Genomic DNA, 14,409 nt, shown 5'->3' with positions numbered 1-14,409 from the left:
AGTTTATCCTTGCTTTTTATTTGCAGCTTGTAGGCCGAGCTACAAGAAATGAGAAGCTTTTCGACTCAATTGACCTAGCCCTTTTAGGTATCTGAATATTGCTTAATTGGTCAGGTTCATTTATGGTTATTGTTTCTGCGAACACTGTTTACCCTAAAAACAATTAACAATTAAATTTATACGCGGTTTAAAGGATATGTGATTTAGTTTAATACGAATGATTAAGAACATATGGTAAATAAGTTAAAGATAAAACATAAGATCAAACCAATCGCAACGTGATGATCAAGCCTGATCTTAAGTTAAACAGTGGAATTCGTTCTCGATCGGACCCTCGATACAAGCTCGGTCGCCAATAAAGAAGAGAACAAATGAAGAACACTTTGAACAATAGCTAGAAGACACAAATAAACTTTTATTGCTTTGATTTGCGTGTTACAACAACAACAATATACCCAGTAATATCCCACACCGTGGGATTTGAGGAGGATAGTGTGTACGCAGATCTTACCCCTACCTTGTGAGGATAAAAAGGTTGTTTCCAATAGACTCTCGGCTCAGGAAAGTATAAGCACCACATTAACGAAAATATAGACAACAAGGGACAGTGCCAAGAAGCCATATAAAAGCATAATAAAAACAACCAGATAGTAAGGTAACAATGAAAGAAAATAACGGTTAGTCATAAAAATCTACTACCAACAGAAAGCGAGAGTGCGTGCCAATACTACTGCTATGAACAGTCTAGACTACCTACTCTACTACCCTAATCCTTGATCTCCATAACTTCCTATCAACGGTCATGTCCTCGGTCAGTTGAAGTTGCACCATGTCTTGCCTAATCACCTCTTCCCACCTCTTATTTGGCCTACCTCTACCTCTCCGTAGGACCTCCAATGTTAACCTCTTACACCTCCTCACCAGGGCATCTGTGCTCCTCCTCCTCACATGACCAAACCACCTAAGTCGTGCTTCCTGCATCTTGTACTCAATAGGGGCCACACCCACCTTGTCGCGAATAATCTCATTTTTGATCCTATCTAAACTGGCGTGCTCGCACATTCATCTCAGGATCCTCATCTCTGCTACCTTCATCTTCTGGACATGAGCAATATTGACTGGTCAACACTCAGCCCCATACAACATCGTTGATCTGACCACCACTCTGTAGAACTTACCCTTAAGTTTTGGTGCCACCTTCTTGTCACACAAAATATCGAAAGCGAGTCTCCATTTCATCCATCCCGCCCCAATGTGATGTGTGACATCTTCATCAATCTCCCAATCCCCCTGAATAATAGACCCAGGGTACTTAAAAAACTCCCTATCTTAGAGATGACCTACGAGTCCAGCCTCACCTCTCCTTCCCCTCCTTGAGTATCGCCATTGAACTTACACTCCAAGTATTCTATCTTAGTCCTGCTCAACTTGAAACCTTTAGATTCCAGGGTCTGCCTCCATACGTCTAATTACTCTTTCATACCGTCTCACATCTCGTCAATCAATACAATATCATATGCAAATAGCATGCTCCACGGCACCTCCCTTTGGATGTGGCGCGTGAGTACATTCATCGCCAAAGCAAACAAAAAAGGGTTGTGCCGACCCTTGATGCAACCCTATCATAATCGGAAAATGGTCTGAGCCCCCACCCACCGTCCTTACTTGGGTATTTACTCTATCATACATGTCCTTAATCAACCTTACATAGGCAACATGTACACCTCTAGCCTCCAAACATCTCCACAAAATCTCCCGCAGAACTTTATCGTACCCCTTTTCTAAGTCGATGAGCACTATTTGCAAGTTCTTCTTTCTCTCCCTATATTGCTCCATCAATCTCCTAACACGTTGGATGGCTTATGTAGTCGAACGCTCCGGTATAAACCCAAATTAGTTCTCGAAAATAGACACACTCCTCCTCACCCTTAGCTCTACCACTCTCTTCCAAACTTTCATAGTATGGCTAAGCAGCTTGATACACCGATACTTATTGCAATTTTGGATATCACCCTTGTTCTTGTATACAGGAACCATCGTGATCCACCTCGGGCATCTTCTTCATTCTAAAAATAACATTAAATAACCTAGTGAGCTACTCCAAACCTGCCTTGCCCGCACTCTTCCAAAACTCTATCGGGATTTCATCCGGCCTGGTCGCTTTTCCCCTGCTCATCTTATGCATAGCCCCCTCAACTTCATCAACTCCAATCCGCCTACAATACCTACATTCACAACGACTCTCGGAGAGTTCCAAATTACCCAGGAAAATGCTCATGTCCCCTCTTCGTTCAGGAGACTAAGCGTGTCACAATATGTCCAAATAAAAGAAACCTTCCCTTTTTATATAGTAGGGGAATTTTAGTCCTAGTACAAATCTAAATAACGTAAAAAACTCTTCTTTACTTGGTAAATGTCGATCTGCAGGTAATGTTGGACGGGATTCACGTCGTAATAAGGGCGAATATTACGACTCCCTACTCATCATGCATAACCGTTCTCTATGTATCCCGTGATCCAAAAACCTTACTTGGTCTGGGTTTGTTATTTCACCGTGCCCGATCCCAGATGCATCATGCACCCCTCCGGTTTCCGATACGAGGGGTCCTTCGGCCTTGCTTATAATCGTGTCGAGTTGTGCTTCCCTTTTGTTTCCTAATCGGGGAATCGAGGAAAACACTATCCCCGTTTTACCTGTGCATAGATAGTCTCCTCGCTTCTAGGAGAGCGGATTTATCGAAGTTATAGGAAGCAATAAATTAACCTTGGTTCCTTCATCCATACGCTACAATCAAGATGACGGGTCGGTGAAACATCCCATTAGTCGCGTTGTTCTGACTTTGGATACGTGTCAACCACCGATTAACCATCGCGTTGTTTCACTTTCCAATACTAGAGCTCCTTAATTTACCCTCGAACTCTTTACTTATTCTTAACCCCTTCAAACCTTCATACATCGTTTCCCAGATTGTCATATTTTTATCATCCCATCTTCATACTCCATCTTCAAATCTTCAAATCTGACCTTCATACCTTCACCCTTATCTTCAAATTTTCATCCTCACCTTCAAACCTTCATATTTTCCAGAATTTGATAGCGACGACTTCGAAATTTTTTCCTCAATGAGACTGTCCCTTCAACTTCCAACCCGGCTATAGATGCTGAGATGGTCGTGCCTGAGGTGGCCCCGAAGCCACCCCTAAAGAGTTTCATCCCTCGGGGCTACTCCATTGAGAATGACTTCAAAGTCGAAAAATCCTCCAATCAACAAGACCGAGGCGAGGGGTATGGAGGTACATATACTCCGTTACCGAGGATACACTCCCTAAAGTTTGACTGCAACTAGGAGGGCAAGGAAGTGGTCGTTCCTGGTCCTGATGAGAACATTACCACTTACATGGAGGGGTATTTAAGTGCTTACACTTACCCTTTAACACTTGCCCAAGTGGACCCCATAATCCTTAGCTTTTGTAAAAGGTATAAGATCTGCCTTGGATAGATTCACCCATCTTTCTGAAGGGTTGTAATCATCCTCTGCCATTTTGTCAACAACACCAAAGCACCTCGACTTTGAAGCGACCACCTGCTTCGTCTCTATAGTCCCAGAGTTTTCCGAGGAGGGTTGATCAAGCTCATCCGTCGAGCAAGCAAAGCTTAATTCTCGAGCATCGATGAAGATCGGGATCGAGGTTTCCAGAGAGATTTATTCGGGTGAAAATTGAAGATCTCTTTCCCCCCCGAATTTTACCGTTCCTTGAAAAGTGGAACTCCACCCGTAAGTTTCTTTCCTTCCTGAGTACTAGGAATTTCTTTTGTTCTTTTTCTAATTGCCTTTTCCTATCATCGTGCAACGGTCACCCAAGTTCCCCATGCAGTCCCTCGCTTCAAGGAGTGGATTGAGGGGATTTGCAAAAAAAAATGTCGTATTTGGAGCGCGAAGGGCGCAAACTTTCAAAGGGTAAGTGGGAGGCCCGTTCCCAGGGTGAGTGCTCCTCCCCAATAAGTTTAATTTCATATTCAACCTTTATTTATACTAAGTTCTTTTTCTATTAAAGGTTTATCCAAGACCACCAAGCTTCGACCGTTGGACGAGGACGAGACCTCGTCCTTACTTGCTAAACCCTCTGTTTCGGGATAGCCTGGAGTTGCTATGCAGGATGAGAAAAAGAGGAAATCTTCTGGCTCCCCGGACGTCAAGGCAAAGAAGAAGAGTGTCACGAACCAAGATCCCTATCCGTCGTGATATCGCCTAACACACCGGCTAGGCAAGCCAAAATATGATAACAAAGGCAAATAGAATAACGAAATTTATACAAATAATATAAGTTTGAGGTCTCAATATAATATAATAGCTAATACAATATAAATTCACAGAAACTGGTAAATACGAAGTCATGAGCTTCTACAACAGAATACAAGTCTGAAATTGAACAATAAATACACTATTTGAGCTATAAAAATATTATAAAAGGAAAAGACAAGTCAAACTGCGACCAAGGATGTAGCTCTACCTCGCCTTTTGCAGATAGTCCAACAAGCAAATCTACTACTGATAACTAGTCCCCACACTTTGATCTGCACAATTAAGTGCAGAGTATAGTATGAGTACAACTGACTGAATGTACTCAATAAGTATCGTAATTAAACACGGAGAGGTAAGAGAAACACAAATTATTAAATGATGCTAGCTATCCCTGTGGTGTTTCATCTTTTAATCCAGTACAAATCAATAATGGAATCAAATCATAAAGTTCAGTAAGAAAACATTCGTGTGTTTATGTGTACAATTTCTCAAATACCTTGCTCTATCAACACTCGACATTTAGAGATGATGTGCAGTTAAATTAGATAAATTATTAAGGAAATTACAAGTAAAAATGAAATGTAAAATCCAAATAAAAACACTCGCCAGATTTCCTCAATAACCGCGTGTACACCATCGAGAGAGAAACATAAGATGGTTACCCTAGGGGGATGGATCTATATCCACATGTAAGCATGACCAATTCAACGTGATACCAGCCCAGTGGGGTAACATGCACAATATCATAATCTACCTGATGTGGCCATATGCATAATAATACAACCCGTCCAGCATGGTCACAGGCATAACAACACATTCCACCCGACATGGTCACATGCACATGAACACAGTCCAAACGACATGGTCAGAAGCACAACAACATAATCCGCATGCCGTGGTCACATGAACCCAGTCCAACCATATCATACATGAGTAAATAAACAAGTATACATGTATGAAATAAGTGAATAGCAAATCTCATACTCCTGTGCCCCGGGGCATTAGAGCAATATGCGAACCTTTGAGAATAATCAAAATTCTTTGGAAGAGGGTTCAACATTTTTATCTGAACCGGATTCAACATGTCCAATTGCCTCAACTTTTGGAATAGACTGTCATATGATTCTCCAATAGGAATGAAAGTCTTTTGTTTTTGCTCTTGCCTTTTCATTTTGTACTCTAGCCTCGGTTGGAATCTTTTGCGGGTAGGTGGTTGATATGCTTGAGGAGGCGGGTAAGACATTTGCGGAAATAGTGCAGGCCATCACGGGTCCTGTGGATGTGGAGCATATGTTGGTGCATTGTGGATGGAGTACTAAGAAGGTAAGGTATAACTTTTGGGATTTTGTGGAGAGAAGTAGCATTGGGGAGGATTATCTGGAGCACAGGGATATCCATGGGGTCGATATTGAGGCTGATAGCATTGAGCAGGAATGCCCACTAGATCCTGTCATTGGCGGGGCTCAACAACGTCTTTTCTATTTCTCTTTCTTCCACCCAAACTTACTGAGATGTTCTGAATGTCTTCTGTAGTATCTTTCAATGCAGAATAACTCATGATTTTGCTTGACTTGATTCCCTCTTCTACCATCTCCCCCATTTTTACCACATCATTGAAAGGTTTACCTAAGGCCGGGATCAAATGACTGAAGTAGGTGGGCCCCTGGGCTTGTAGGAAAAGCTCAACTATTTCTTTTTCACCAATCGGGGGACTGATCTGAGCAGCTTGTTCCCTCAATCTGAGCCCAAACTCCCTAAAACTTTCCTCAGGTTTCTTTTCCATCTTAGACAGGGAGGAGCGGTCTGGGATAATGTCTAGATTATACTGAAAGTGTCGAACAAAATCTTTAGCCATGTCATCCCATGCATGCCACTTATTGACATCTTGATGAGTATACCATTCCAAGGCTGCCCACTCAAGCTCTCACTGAAATATGCGATCAACAATTCATCTTTCCTGCCAACACTTCTCATTTCACTGCAATAAACCCTCAGATGGGCTACTAGGTCTCCACGCCCATCATACAAGTTTAACTTTGGCATTTTAAATCCAGCGGGCAGATGAATATCAGGGAACATACACAAGTCATTGTGAGACATGTTAATCTGATTTCCCATCCCTTGCATGTTCTTTAAGGATTGTTCTATACCTTTCAGCTTCTTGAATATCTCATCTCGCCCTTCCTTTCCTGTGAACTTTTCATTTTCAACATGAGTCTCATTCCGAAAGCTATGATTGTATGAGTGAGGGACCTTGTGGGCAACCTCTGAGGGGTAATATTGCGCATCATGAGTTTTGAGTGGGTGTTCATTGTTGTATCTATGTAGGAAAGATTGTTGAGAAGTTGTGATCGTGGGAATAGTGGATATGACAGGAGGAATTTTTTTGGAAAAGGTAGTTGAAGGACGAGTGAGGGAGCCACTAGGGTGGTTGGGAAAACTGTGATAACCAGGAGAATCCGAAGAGTATGGGGGATCATCTGGCACTATGACCGGAGTTTGGGTAAGGGTAACATCTAGGAAGCTAGGTGGTGGCGGGGATGGTGCCTTCCTAGTCATCCAAGCCTGATACATGTCCGTCATATGTTGTCTTAACATCCTTACCTCTTCAACTAACCCATTGTCCTGTTCAATCAATTACTTTTAGGCACCAGTATCAACCAATTCAATTCTGTTGTCATCTGTCATTGCCGTTCGACTTTAGGTTGTAAATAAGAATTACCACTTTAAGAACCACAAACCAACCACCATTCTGCTCTATGAAGATAACAAAGAGGAACAAAAATGAAGTATCACGTTAGCGTTAGGGCATTTAACATAAGATAATCTCACATTATGTGCAATGCACCTAGTCATAGTTGTCGGTTCTAAAATGACTTTGAGGATATAAAGGTCATATGACATCTTCCCACTTTGTTCATTTCAATCTTCTCTTTCCTTTCTTTTCTAGCATTTCTTGGCTTGATCATTTTCCTTCCTCTTTTTTTCTATTTATCGCTCTTTTCTCTCCTCTCATTTCTCACATCTTATAATTCCATCTCTCTCCTCTCATTTCTCACATCTTATAATTCCATCTCTCTCTCTCTCTCTCTTGTTACCTCTTTTTCTTTTTCTTTTAACTTAAAAAAATGATTCGATTGAACCCTATGTAGGTTGCTTACGTATCATGACGCCGTATGATCAGATCTTTGCGTAGTTCGAAAAAATCGAGAACAGACTAAATAAACTAGCATTCTCTTTTTCTTTTCTTTTCTTTTTCACCGTAATGAATACTCTGATGAGAAAAAAGAAGAAAATCTCTCTCTCTTTTTTAGACATAATATTCTATGATCTATTCTAAACTCAATCTTAAAAGAACATATATTTTTCTTTTTTTTTAAACAGATACTCTATGAGAAATTATTAAGGAAAAAAATCCTAGAAGAGAAAAATATTTTTTTATTCTTTTTTTAGGAAGAAAATCTAAAGAATGAACCAAAGAAAATTATTTTAAATTTTCACTTGATATCTTGAAGAAAGATTTCGAAACAAGAAATGAAAAAGATAAAAAATATTTTTGGATTTCAGTTTTTGATTACCTAAAGGAGAAACTCTAAAGATAAACAAAAGATAAAGTATGTTTTTTATTCTATGTACAATGTCCTAAAGTTCTAGTGAAAATAAAAAGAATATTTTTTTGTTATATATATATTTCCCAAAGAAGAACTCGGCCAGTCATTTCATGAGTTACCGCTCCGTTTTCCCTATTTATGCTTCTTATTGCTTTGTCTATCAGTTCTATATGTGATCGAGTTGGCTGGCTCGAGTTCAGAAATGATTTGGTAAGGTTTGAGACACAGTCTCTTTTGAGGAAGCTTAAGTTGGAAAAGTCAACCGGATGTTGACTTATATGTTAGAGGGCTTGGATGTGAGTTCTGATGGTTCAGTTAGCTTCAGAAGGTGATTTGGGACTTAGAAGCATGATCGGAATAAGTTTTGGAGGTCCGGAGTAGATTTAGGCTTGAATTGGCAAAATTGGATTTTTGGAGATTATCAGTTGATAGGTGAGATTTTGATATAGGTGTCGGAATGGAATTCCAAGAGTTGCAGTAGTTCCGCTGTGTCATTTGGGATGTGTGTGTAAAAGGTCATTCGGACATGGTTTGATTAGGTTTTTGATCAAAAGCGTAAGTTAAAAGATTTTGAAAACTTAGGCTTGATTCCAATGTGTTTTGGTTGATAAGGTGTTTTTTGAGGTGTTTTGAAGATTGGTATAAGTTTGAATAAGGTTTTGGGATATGTTGGTTCTTTTGGTTGAGGTCCCGGGGCCTCGAGATGATTTCCGATGGTTGACAGAGAGTTTGAGATTTTTGGTGAAGCTGTAGATTTTCTGCTTCTGGTATTTCCGCACTTGCGGATCGGGGACTGCAGGTGCAATGCCGCAGATGTGAGGAAAGGACCGCAGAAGCGGTCAAGGAGGAGAAGGGCAGGAGCCGCAGATGTGGTGGGCTGAACGCACCTACGATGGCGCAGGTGCGGCTACTTGATCGCAGATGCGATTTTGGACTTTTAAGTGAAAGCCGCAGAAGCGGTTCATTGACCGCAAATGCGGTACCGCATAAGCAGAATATGGGCCACAAGTGCGGAATCCCTGGGCCAAAAGGTATATATTGCTTTCTTCGTGAAATTTTGCTAAGTTTTCCATTTTTGAAGACGGGAAGCGAGCTAGGGCAGTGATTTCAAGGGAAGATCGAAGGGAATCAGCTGAGTAAGTTCCCTAAGCTTCGTTATTTGGGTTTATGATCATTTTTCCATTGTTTAATTATGGTATTAGTGGAGAGTAAGGAAGAAAAATTAGGGATTAGGGCTTGAGATTAAGAGACTTTAATATGGGAATTTGGGGGGTCATTTGGACTCCGATTTCAGTGTTCTTGGTATATATGGACTCGTAGAAGGATAAGGATTCCGTTGATGTGATTTTTATTGAGTTTAGAGACGTGGGCCCAGGGGTCGGGTTTGGCCAATTTCGAGTTTTTTTATAATTTGATTATTTTCGCTTGGGCTTCGTTCTCTTAGCATATTTTGATGCCGTGATTCTGATTTTGGATAGATTCGATGTGAGTGGAGTCCTATTAGAGGGTAAAAGGCATCGTAGAGTAGTATTTCCACCAGTTTGAGGTAAGTAACCATTATAAATCTGTAACTGACGGTACAAAACCCTGGTATTTGAACTATTTTGATAAATGCGATGACGCACATGCTAGGTAACGAGCGTGTGGTCGTGCGCCGATAGGGATTGTGGCTTGGTCCGTCTTGAAACGACTATTAAGCCGAGTATTTGATTTGGAATCTTATAATATTCCGTACCTTAGTCATTTATACTATATTATAGGCTGTATGCTATGTTTGGGGCCTTGTGCCGACCTGTTGAGACCCTTAGGGGCGTTTCTACTATTTTTCCTCACTCTATTTGTTTGAAAGCATATCCTCAGTCATGTTCTGCCTGTTTATTGTTTAAAACTGGTTTATCATTGTACTTCTTAAAATGTGAGAACTGCTCGGACTGAATTCCCTAAATCCTACTGTTTGAGGTTAATGACTGAGAGAGGCTGAGAACCTAGTGTGAGGATATATATATATATATATATATATATATATATATATATATATATATATATATATATATATATTATGGATCGGGTTGCACACCGCAACGATACTTATATGGATTGGGCTGCACGCCGCAGCGATATATATATTGGATCGGGCTGCGCGCCGTAGCGATATGACGCTTGGGCTGTAGGAGCCCATCCAGAGTTTGTACACCCCCAGTGAGCGTAGTCGACTATAAATTATGGATTGTGCTGCACGCCGCAACGGTTATTACAGTTATTATGGTTATTATTATCATTATGAGATATTAATGAGCTTGAGTTCTAAAATTGTGTATTGAGTGACAAGAGCTGAGTCACGAGTGACTGAGAGGCTGCCCGAGAGGCCATATTCTGAGAGATACCTTGCCCGAGGGGCCCATTTATGATATTTTCACTAATTTCACTCTTCTTTTAAAATAGGCCTATGTTGAAAATTTTTAAGTATATGATTTCAAGTAATTCCAATTGAAACTGGAGATTTTATGACGAAACTGGTTTTAAACTGTGGGGTTTGATCTGTGATTATGTTGTTTACTCCTTTATATGATTTTAACTGCTCGTCACTGCTTTCAGACCTTATTTACTTTAGTTACTTACAGTTGGCGTACTCACGTTACTCCATGCACTGTGTGTGCAGATCCAGGTGACCGAGCGGTAGAGTGAGGGTCCTCAGCATTATCAGAGTTTGCCAGAGACTGCAAGGTAGCTGCATGGCGTCCGCAGCCCTACTTTCTTCCTCTATCCTTGTTTTTCCCTATTTTAGACTTGTTTTGTATCAGACAGTCAGATTTGTATATGTTAGAGGCTCTAGACTTGTGACACTAGATGTTTGGGCTGTGTTGGTGTAACATTGTATTGATTTCCGCACCTTTTGGCTGTTTTGTGCACTTCTTATGACAATTTGAGGCTTTAATCCTGTGTTAGAAAAATGGTTTTATAAAAGGAATTTGTTGTAGTTAATGATTTGGGTTGGCTTGCTTAGTAATGTGATAGGTGCCATCACGATCGGGTATTTGGGGTCGTGACAAGTTGGTATCAGAGCCTAGGTTACATAGGTCTTGCGAGTCATGAGCTGGTTTAGTAGAGTCTCACGGATCGGTACGGAGACGTCTGTACTTATCCTTTGGAGGCTGCAGAACCTTTAGGAAAAACTTCACATTCTTGGAATTTTTGTCGTGCGAATCTGTTGATCTGAGTACTAAATTTTTGTTATTCCATTCTTTCACAGATGGTGAGGACACGTGCTATCGGGCAGGATGGACGACCACTAGTACCACCAGCTGGGGCCATTAGAGGCTGAGGACGCGGTCGAGGCCGTGGTAAGGGTAAAACAGCTAGGGAAGCACCTACAGATCCACCAACTACCCCAATTCAGGATCAGGTCCCAGTTGGGACGCTATAACAGCACCAGCTTAGGCACCAGTTGTGCCCATTGTGATTCCAGGCCTTCAGGAGGCTTTAGCTTAGATTTTATCAGTATATACTGGTCTGGCTCAGGCGGTCTCAGTTACTACGTCTGCAGGTACTTCTCAGGCGGGGGAAGGCACCCAGACTCCTATTGCTCACACCTCTGAGAAGGTTGTGCATGGACTTCAGACACCGGAGGCGCTTCCAGCCCAGCCGATTGCACCAGCTCAGAAGTATGTGGTACCAGTTATGCCGGACGACGAGCAGCATCAACTAGAGAGGTTTGACAGACTTCAGCCTCCGACTTTCAGTAGTGTAGAGGGTAAGGATGCCTAGGGTTTCTTGGATAAGTGCCAGAGGATGCTTCGTACAATGAGTATTCTAGAGACCAGTGGTGTAGCATTTACTACCTTTCAGTTTTCTAGGGCTGCCTTCACTTGGTGGGAGGCGTGTGAGAGGTGTAGGCCTGTTGGTGCAACACCCCTTACCTGGCAGCAGTTCTCTGTTCTCTTTTTGGAGAAGTATGTGCCACATTCTCGCCGAGAGGAGCTACGCAAGCAGTTCGAGCAGTTGCATCAGGGAGAGATGACTGTGATGCAGTATGAGATGCGGTTCTCTGAGTTAGCTTGTCATGCAGTCTGGTTGGTTCCCACAGATCGAGAGAGGACCAGGAGGTTTGTTGATGGCCTCATGTATCAGCTTCAAATTCTTATAACTAGGGAGAGGGTGACAGGTACTATTTTCGAGGAGGTTGTTGACATCGCCTGTGAGATTGAGTCGGTTCGTCCCAAGGAGTGAGAGTAGAGGGAGGCCAAGAGGCCTCGGGCATCTGGTAGCTTTAGTAGTGCTCATTCGAGGGGTCAGTTCCAGCAGGGCAGAGGCCGTCCATTTAGGCAGGCTTAGTCAGCTCACCCAGGCTATCATGGGGCATCATCGGGTCATGTATCTCACAGTTCTCATCAGGGCCATTCATCACTCAGTGCCCTTCCAGCCCAGAGTTCGTCCCGTGCTCCATCAGTTTAGGGTTCTTCCATGCCAGGTCCTTCTACTGGTCATTCCGGTGCCAGGGGTTCCCTTCAGTCCCCATTTCCAGCACCGGGAAGTTGTTATGAGTATGGAGAGTTTGGGCATATGAGGAGGCATTGTCCTCGTCTTCATGATGGTCCGTCTCACTAGAGGGGTCAGCCCTCGACTTCAACTCCAGTTACTTCACCACCCACTCAACCGGCTAGGGGTGGAGGTCAATTAGCTAGGGGTCGCCCTAGAGGGGGAGGTCGATCAGGTGGTGGTCAGGCTTGTTTCTACGCCCTCCCAGGTAGACCAGATGTTGCTGTTTCAGATGCCGTGATTTCAGGTATTGTTTCAGTCTTCCACAGAGATGCCTCTGTATTATTTGATCTCGGTTCCACCTTTTCTTATATGTTATCATACTTTGCCTGTTATTTGGATACGCCCCGTGAGTCTCTTATTTTATCTGTTCATGTATCTACTCTGGTGGGCGATACTTTTGTTGTAGACCGTGTGTACCGGTCATGTGTGGTGACTATTGGGGGTTTGGAGACCCGAGTAGATCTTTTATTATTGTATATGGTGGATTTTGTTGTCATTTTGGGCATGGATTGGCTATTTCCATGTCGTGCTATTCTGGACTGTCATGTCAAGACAGTCACATTGGCTATACCGGGTGTGCCATAGATCGAGTGGCGAGGTTTGACTGATTATGTTCCTAGTAGAGTGATCTCATTCTTGAAGGCCCAACGTATGGTTGGGAAGGGTTATCTTTCGTATCTAGCCTTTGTGAGGGATGTCGATGCCGAGACTCCCAGTATTGATTCTGTTTCAGTTGTGTGGGATTTTCCTGATGTGTTTCTCGTAGACCTGCCGGGCATGCCACCGGACAGGGATGTTGATTTTGGTATTGACTTGGTGCCGGGCACTCAGCCCATTTCTATTCCGCCGTATCGTATGGCACTAGCGGAGTTGAAAGAGTTGAAAGAGCAGCTTCAGGAACTCCTTGATAAGGGGTTCATTCGGCCTAGTGTGTCACCTTGGGGTGTGCCGGTTCTATTTGTGAAGAAGAAAGATGGCACTATGAGGATGTGCATCGATTATAGGCAATTGAAAAAGCTAACAGTTAAGAACAAGTATCCCTTGCCTCGCATTGATGATTTATTTGACCAGCTTCAGGAAGCGAGAGTGTTCTCCAAGATTGATCTCCATTCGGGTTATCACCAGTTGAAGATCAGGGACTCGGATATTTTTAAGACAACTTTCAGGACCCGATATAGTTATTATAAGTTCTTGGTGATGTCTTTTGGGCTGACCAATGCCCCAGCAACGTTCATGAATTTGATGAACAACGTGTTCCGGACTTATGTCAACTCATTTTTCATAGTCTTCATTGATGATATTCTAATGTATTCACGTAGTCAGGAGGAGCACGCGGAGCATTTGAGAGTTGTGTTGCAAAGATTGAGGGAGGAGAAGCTTTATGCAAAATTCTCCAAGTGTGAGTTTTGGCTCAGTTCAGTGGCTTTCTTGGGGCATGTGGTGTCCAGTGAGGGTATTCAGGTTGATCTGAAGAAGATAGAGGTGGTTTAGAGTTGGCCCAGATCGTCCTCAGCCATAGAGATTCGTAGCTTTCTTGCTTTGGCAGGCTATTATCGCCAGTTTGTTCAGGGATTCTCGTTTATTGCATCGCCCTTGATCAAGTTGACTCAGAAGGGTGCTTCATTTGTATGGTCGGATGAGTGTAAGGAGAACTTTTAGAAGCTCAAGATGGCCTTGACCACAGCTCTAGTGTTATTTTTTCCATCAGCTTCAGGTTTATATACCGTATATTATGATGCTTCGAGAGTTGGTTTGGTTGTGTATTGATGCAGGAGGGTAGAGTTATTGCTTATGCTTCTCGTCAGTTGAAGTCCCATGAGAAGAACTGCCCCATTCATGATTTGGAGTAGGCTGCCATATTTCACGCGTTGAAGATTTGGAGGCATTACTTGTATGGTGTGTCTGTTGAGGTGTTTACTGATCATCATAGCCTCCAACACTTGTTCAAACAGAAG

This window comes from Nicotiana tabacum, chromosome 1 (genome assembly GCF_000715075.1).
Source record: "Nicotiana tabacum cultivar K326 chromosome 1, ASM71507v2, whole genome shotgun sequence".
NCBI lineage: Eukaryota > Viridiplantae > Streptophyta > Magnoliopsida > Solanales > Solanaceae > Nicotiana > Nicotiana tabacum.
This window is presented reverse-complemented; position numbering follows the sequence as displayed.